The sequence below is a fragment of the Nicotiana tabacum genome, chromosome 11, assembly GCF_000715075.1.
Source record: "Nicotiana tabacum cultivar K326 chromosome 11, ASM71507v2, whole genome shotgun sequence".
NCBI classification, from domain to species: domain Eukaryota; kingdom Viridiplantae; phylum Streptophyta; class Magnoliopsida; order Solanales; family Solanaceae; genus Nicotiana; species Nicotiana tabacum.
Genome location: NC_134090.1, coordinates 142668191 through 142676587, shown reverse-complemented (window position 1 = coordinate 142676587; position 8397 = coordinate 142668191). Strand labels below are relative to the sequence as shown.

The 8397-nt window shown below is 35.0% G+C and overlaps 1 long non-coding RNA gene across 1 annotated transcript; it reads left to right on the top strand.

The window, feature by feature from the left end:
• Positions 1 to 4235: 4235 nt before the first annotated feature.
• Positions 4236 to 5622, top strand: LOC142166571 (uncharacterized). The gene is made up of 2 exons (XR_012696984.1): positions 4236 to 4651; positions 5443 to 5622. It is a non-coding gene; the product is annotated as an uncharacterized LOC142166571 (long non-coding RNA).
• The last annotated feature ends 2775 nt before the right edge of the window (positions 5623 to 8397 follow it).

The following is an 8397-nucleotide window of genomic DNA, read 5'->3' as shown; positions in this document are numbered from 1 at the left end:
AACCATAATCAATTTTTTTTTTATCGATTTAACTCGGATTATCGGGTTAATGCGGTTTGTCGGTTTCATTTGTATGCTCCTAGTGATAACCTATGATACTTATAGAAATGTGATTTGGCTTTTTTATACAAAAGCATTACAATGACTTTTTTCTAATAAAATGAAAGTCGAGTGACCATTCGTGAAATTGCCTAATTTTATCTTTATAACACAAGAAAGCAAATCTATGTATGGAAATAAACGCAGCTGCCTAACTACTATACCGATGTATTTTGGGAATTTTATTTGATAAAATTGGAAAATAGAATAAACAAAATACATAAAAAGATTTATATATTTAAAGCTAAGAAGGGGACAATTTGTTTGAAATTACAAATGTTATTTTTATTTTTTTAAAATTTAGCTTGACCATATACTTAGCACAAAATAGGATAAGTTGCTCCGGCGTTCTAAAAATAAATTGGTGATTGGTCCGAATCGGACGACTTACAAAGAAAAAAATATCGACAATTCTGTGCGCATGGTTAAAGGAGTAAGGCTTTAAACTTATTAAAATCATAAGATATATAGTAACTAAGAAGATTACATAAATGAAACAGAACTTCAACAACTGATGGTAGTCTTGTGGTATAAATTATGTCATCATTTCAGACACAAACTTTGTACAAAAGAAACACAAATGGATTTATTTCGAGCAGATGGTCTATATACCATCTCTTAAGGCCAAGAGCAAACAGACTTCGGCATAGACGGGATTGTGCATTTGTTTGTTGAATAGCTCATTGGTAGGGCACGCTCTTGATAAATGATAATTGCATCGTTATACCTATGCCTATTATATACGGTCAAAATTAGGAATGCCTGATTTTCCGGGCTCGAGGGATCGCCTTAAGCCCGAGTTCAGGATAGATCGAGTTCGAACTCGATGGACCAGGCTCGAGCTCGATTGCAGAGTACAAGGCTCGAAGAACTAAGTGTTCGAGGAACGTCAAAGCCTAATATGGCTGACCTCGAGATAATGCAGTTATGGATTTGTAACAGAATGAGCAAGATTCCTGCCACGTCCCCAAGATCATGGCGTAAATCCCGGAATAGATTTGTACGAATTCGTACTAGGCGGTTAGACAGCTGTCCCAATAAGATTCTTTACTGTAAATAGAAATGTACCTTATTTAAGGTTCCCCTATTATATAAAGGGGACCCCAATCATTTGTAAACATCATGAATCTGTCACGTTCCCGGTTCGCCCTCCGTGAACCATCGTGACAAAACCTAGTCTCTACGACTAAGTAAGCCTATCAATGCGGAAAATAAATAAAATTGCGGAAGAAATAATTAAAAACGAAATAGTGAAATAAAACAGTGTTTAAAATACCGCTCGACATACACAATAACAACTCTCGAAACTAATAACATTTTCCAAAATCCGGAATCTCATGATCACAAGCATTTGAATGTCTATAAGCATCTAACTCCAGAATACCTAACAAAGAAACAAAAGTACATAAGGACTAATACAAAAAGGGAGAGTAGAAATGGACTCTTCAGTCTGCGGACGCGACAGATATACCTCGGAGTCTCTACAAGCGCCTCGTCTCAAGCGTGATAAGTCTGAGTGGAGGTACCTGGATCTGCACATGAAAAATATATACAGAAAGGGCATGAGTACACCACAACGGTACCCAGTAAGTGCCAAGCCTAACCTTGGTCGGGTAGTGACGAGGAAGGTCAGGGCCCTACTGAGATTAAATGAGATATAAGGTATAACAGTATAAGATAAAACAGTACAATTGAAAGATAACCGTAAGAATTAATACATGATAATAAGGATAACAACAACGAAAACAAAGGCAAAAGCAATCACAAGGAATACCACTCTGCACAAAGATAATAACCGGGGATCTCTCAATATCCCAAGGATCTCTTAGTACTCTCAATATATGCCAGAGATCTCTTGGTATCCCGAGGATCTCTTGGTATCCCGAGGATCTCTTGGTTTCCTCAATATATCCTAGGGATCTCTTGGTATCCCGAGGATCTCTTGGTATCCTCAATATACGTGTTGGGGATCTCTCGGTATCTCGCACTTCAGTTCAAACCATAAATACGTACAGGGGATCTCCCGGAATGTCGTCCCGTAGTCCCAAAGTAAAACACACAGCAATAGCACAAAGAATACTCAATTAAACTCAACTTCATACCAAGGTAAAATAGGTAATTCTAACCTAACATGCTTCACGTAATACAAATAAGGCAGTTTAAGCAAATAAAGCAATTAAGTCAATTAGACATGCTTCCCTAAGCCAGTAGGCTTAAATTCCAAGTAGTATAAGCACGAAAGGAAAAACACATTTAAAGCTACTTTAGTGAAAACAGGATTTTCAACAATTAACACAAGTACGCACTCGTCACCTCACGTACAAGGCATTTCAATTATCAAATATACCAAATCCTAAGGGAAAAGGTCCCCCACACAAGGTTAGGCAAGCCACTTACCTCGAACCGGCTCAAAATTAACCTGAAACCACGCTCTTGCCATGAGTACTCGACTCCAAATGACCCAAATCTATTCAATTCAATTGCATAATGTAAATAACACTTCAAGTAATTGATTCTACAAATAAATTCTAAGCTTATACGCGAAATTAGGTAAAAATGACCAAAATGTCCCTTGAGCCCACGTCTCGAAATCGGGTAAAATTTATGTTTTCAGAATCCTCATCCTCTTACGAGTTCATGCATACCAAAATTATCCAAATTCATGGTCAAATTTCCAGTCAAAATTCGAATTCTAGGTCTAAGAACTTTCTTCCATTTTTTCCCCAATTTTCATTTCCAATCCGAAATTAAATGGCAAAACTAACAATAGATTAATGGAATACAACTAGAAAGGGTTAAGGAATTGTTACCCACTGATTTCCTCTTCAAATTCCTCCCAAATCACCCTCTCCCGAGTTCCAAATCAATTTCTAACTTTTGAAACTAAACCCTCGAATTCTGATTATTCTGCCCAGCAAAGTCGCATCTGCGGCTCAACTTTCGCATCTGCGATACCGCTTCTGCAGTCAAGAGAACCGCTTCTGCGGTTCTCGCTTAAAATTCCTCTCCTCACCTGTGACCCATACGCCGTATCTGCGGTCACGCAGGTGCGGTAACACATCCGCTTCTGCAATTCCTGCTCACTTTCCTCTTGGCCGCTTCTGCGGTTTGGTTCCACATCTGCTGGAGTCGCATCTGCGGCCTCTCAACCGCAGATGCGGTTATGACAATAGCCCAAAGACTTCAGCTGCAAACTCCAGCTTTTCAACTTTCCATTAACCACCCGAAATCATCCCGAGGCCTCCGAGACCTCAACCAAAAGCACAAACAAGTCATATACCACTATCCAAACTTATACAAATTTTACAAACACCTCAAACAACATCGAATCAACCAATTCGCATCGGATTCAAGCCTAAGAACTTTAAAAACTCCCAAATATGCTTTCGATCAAAAAGTCAATCAAACCTCGTCCGAATGACCTGAAATTTCGCACACACGTCACATCCAACACTAAGGAGCTACTCCAACTTTCGGAATTCCATTCCGGCCCTCGGATCAAAATCTCACTATCTAACCGGAAACTTCAAAAATTCAACTCTTGGCATTTCAAGCCTAAATTAGCTACGGACCTCCAAAACACAATCCGAACACGCTCCTAAATCCGAAATCACCCAACGGAGCTAACGGAACCATCAGAATTCCATTCCGAGGTCGTCTTCATACCTCCTAAAGTTATTAGTGTTTTATTATTTTAATTATTTTTCTCAATTTTTGTGACTTTAATTGCATATTTCCTATCATAAAATACTAAAAAAAAAATATAGTTCTTTCTTCATTTGTGCATTTTAAGAATTAACTAGCTGTTCAGTTGGTGAATTAATCTAGTTAATTGATCATTAGAATAAGTTATTTAATTAATTTATTTGTGTAAAATTAGTTTAATAAGTAGGATTAAAGAAGAAATTTGGCCAAATTTGAAAGAAAAAGTGTCCAAGAGTGCAAGATAAAGGGCTGCCATTGAAAGGGTCTGAAACTACGTAGTTTTGCCTCAAAACTACGTCGTTTCACTAAGTGAAACAAGATCAAATCATACCCATTCATTCCATCTTGATCCAATGGATCTCATTCACTCTTGGCCTAGGTATTTAAAGCCTCAAAAATCTGAAAATTATCCTCATTTTCACCCATAATTCTTTTCTCCTTCTTCTCTCTTCACTCTCTCTACGCCGCCCCAGCTCCGCCCACCGCCGCCGACCGGAAATCGCCGCCGGCGGCGGACCACCTCCAAACACCTCCAAATTCACACCATGTAATCTCCACAACTTCCTCCTTCCATATATCCAAACCAAATCCTTCAAAAATCCCTCAAACTCCTTGAATCTTAGATCTAGGAAACTGTTCCGTCACTTTTTTGCCCAAATTCTTGAAGCTCCAACCGCTACCACCCCACAATACTTATATCAATGGATAGAGTTCCTCAAGACCTAGCTATTGATGCCAATTTCACCATGAAAATCCTGCGATCAAAATCCGGCCAAATTTCGGCGACCTCCCCGAACACCCTCTTTTGACATACCACCATTTTTTCGGCCACTTGAATTATAAAATGGTAAAAATTCTATTATTTTTCGTGGCTGATTTTTTATTTTATTTTTATTTTTTCAGATCTTATTTTTGTCTATTATTAATTATTTTAGCATTAGTTTTTGAAGTTTGAAATGTCAAATTTTCTGTTTTTGCACTTGTTGAAGTAGTAAAATAGTTTTGTGTTGATAAAAGTGAGGTAGTGAAAAATACTTAAGAGTATATGGTACTTGTTTGATTGTTTATTTACTACTTCAAGACTCTTTGAGTACAACACTCAAAAGTCAAATTGTTTGGTAAGAAAATGTAGACCTTTGGACAGTGTTTAAATAAAAGTTTGTCTTTGAATAGTGGAGAGCAGATTTTGTTTGAAATACTTGACAAGATTTGAACCAGAAAGTCTGGCATTTTGAATTTAAGAGCAGATTTTGTAGAAAATTTTATCAAAAAGATTGATTTTTAATTTTTTTTGAAATAGCTGATTGTTTTGATATAAAAGGAGGACACTCCATCTTACTGAGGGAGCTAGACACACAAAAAAAGTGAAAAAACCAGTAGCTATAATATCCCTTAGCAGCTTTTATGAGTTTATTCTTAAGTGAAAAACTTGTTTAAGGAAAATAGAGTAGTCTTGAAAGATTTTTCTGGAATTACATAATTATACTGTTTTACTGGGGTATTTCTAGTTTATTTTCTTGGATTTGAATCTGCCGGTTGTCGCTGTCTTTTGCTGTTGTTGCTGCCCGTTTAATTGTTTTGTTGTTGATTTTGGAAAGAGCTGACTCTGATGTATTTGTTCTTCTTTCTGCTGTCCAGGTAATTTTCGGACCATGTAAACTCATAAAATCGAGTTGGAATGAAAGATAATGACGCTAGAAAATATTAGTAGCTTTATCCTTCTATTGTAATTCATTTTTATATGCTCTTGAATGTTTGATAATGTTATAACGATATGTTAGTTAATTAAATTGTGTTAAGCATCTTTAATTATTTTTATTTTTGCAAAGCATTAGATATAATTCCAGTGAAATTTGGTTGTTTGAAAGGAACATATATATTAAAATTTGAACCCTTGTAGCCATGTTTGTCCCTTTGTTATCACCAAGCTAAGTTTTTATTATTATTATTATTATTATTATTATTATTATTATTATTATAATAATAATATTTTAGAGTCCCAATAATCTTTTTTTATCTCTTAAAAAATACTTATTTAGTAAGGTAGTTAAGTTGTAGATTAGAAAGACAATCTGTAAACTTATTTTTGTAAATAGTTGGCTACGGATTGCAAATAGCAAGATATGGCCAAATCTGTAACATAGCTTTAAAAGGCCATATCTGCAGATTTAAAGTCCAAAAGCATATGAGCTTTTGGATTTTGTCTTGGACATGAGCCCATTTGACTCCATCAACCCAATAGTGGGCTGCCTCATTCAATGTCAAGACAAGCCCACATCTTACTAGTTTTAAGCAATGTCAATTGATAATTTTCTCTCATTACTCTCATCTTTTAAATTAGTATTCATAACAATAATTTTCTCTCATTAGTTAAGTTGTAGATTATTATTCAAATCTTTTCTTTAATTTTTTTTAAAATAAATAAAAACGGACATAAGAAAAGCATAAAAATCAAATAAACCACAGTTTATCCAAGTTTAATTCAAGCCAAATGTAGTCAATAAAGTGACCGTGCTAGAACCACGGGACTCAGGGAATGCCTTATACCTTCTCCCCCGTCAACAAAATTCCTTACCCGAACTTTGTTTTCGCAGACCAATAATAATAGAGTCAAACCTTCCTTTGAATAGGGATTCAAATAAAAGGTGACTTGGAACACCAGTAAAAATTAATTCCAAGTGGCGACTCTGTAAATAAAATAATCCATACTTCAAATTTGTCACTTTAATTGGAAAAGCTCTTTAACCCACAATTTGTTACATTTTGCACACTTATCTCTTGGAGGGGTAAAAAGGGGTGACACTCATTCGACTCTGCTGGGGAAAACCAGAATTCGAGCTTGTACATGTTGACTTTTATTTGGTTTTATTAATTTTGTATATACTGTGATTTATTTGGATATAATGTGCTACTTGTTTGCTTTTTACCGCTTTGATATTTTTGAACGGTACATATAAACTATCTTCTCACGCACCCCCTCCGAGTCTTCTTGAATTAAAATTGGGCATTTGCTTGACATAGCCCACTTTCTTTGAGATAGCCGAGTTGTTTGTTACCCGGTGAAGGATTTTAGTCACACCTATTTTAGGCGGGGAGCACCACCAGTTAAGCCGGAAAGCAATGTTATCGGTACACTGATCCTCCTCGGCTCGAGTTGTCCGCTCGAGTAAGCCAGTCTAGATACCTATTCCACCAAGATTTAAACCTAGGAGAACACCTCATACCAGATTTTCCTAGTAGGTTAGCTCTATGTGCATCACATGCATTTAACTTAGCGAAACTCGACACAAGGGTCGGATCTGTATAAGACAGGTATCCTATTTGAGTCCATCATGTTCACGTATGTGCTACTTGATACATCATTTGGAAGGCTTACTTGCATTGTCGACCGGCTTTAGAAAATTAGTGTAGCAGAATTATTAAAAAAAAGGTACCCAGTTTTACCGAACTACGCAGGTCTGATTCTCATCGGATGTGAGATACGTAGGCAAACCTAATCGGTTCCGGCCCCCAATTTTCAAAAAAAAAAAAATCAAATATATTTCCCTTTACTTCCTTCTTTAAAAAATAATTTCTAAGAGACCCCAATTTTTGAAAAAAAATTCAAAAATATTTTTTGCTTTTTTATTTTATAAGTCTTTCTTCTACAAAAAAAAAATCAAAATCAGATTTTTTTTCCTCAAATATCACAAAAAATAAATAAATGAAAAAGAAAAAAAAAATCGAAAATTCCAAAAAAAAAATTGTTGAATTCCAAAATATTTTTTTTTCTACTTCAGAAGTTTTTTTTTTTCAAAAATTGAAAAACAAATATTTGAAATTCAAAAATAATTTATTTCTTCTTTAGAAGTGTTTATTTCAAAAAATTCAAAAAAAAGAAACTTTAAAAAAAAAAAATCAATTTTTTTTTAATTCTTTCTTTCAACAATTCCAAAAACAAAATGAAAAAAAAATCGAATTTCAAAAAAAAAATAGCTCTTCTTTAGAAGTCTCACTTACAATTCAATAAAAAAATTGAAATCTAAAAAAAAAATTCTTTCTTCTTTTGAATCCTTTCTTTCTACCAAAAAAAAATCCAAAATTATTTTCCTTGTTAGGAGCTTTCGTGGAGTTATTTGTATATGAGTAAAAAACGAGAGTTAGTTTGTGTACTCTATTCCTGATTTTTTCTGAACTACGTAATGATCTGATTCATACGGCGTCATGATACGTAGGCAATCCCCATCGGATTCGATCATAACCATAGAATTAATTGGGGGGAAAATAAACTAAAAAAAAGAAAGAAAAGAAAAAAAAAAAGAAACAAAAAAGAGAGAGAAAAAAAGAGAGTGACAAAAAATAAAAGAGTGACCAAAAAAAAAGAAGAAAGGAGAATGCCAAAAAAATAAAAAGCGACAGAGACGAAAAATAATCAAGAGTGATTAAATAAAGGTAGAAATAAAAGAAAAGAGGTACATACTTAAAGGGTTAGTTAAGGCCGGGATGAAATATGCAACCGTTCAAACGCATGGTAGAAATGTTTAACTATTAGGTGCATTGCATCCCCAACGTGCGATTTCCTATGTGTTAAATGTCTCAAAACTAACGAGGTTG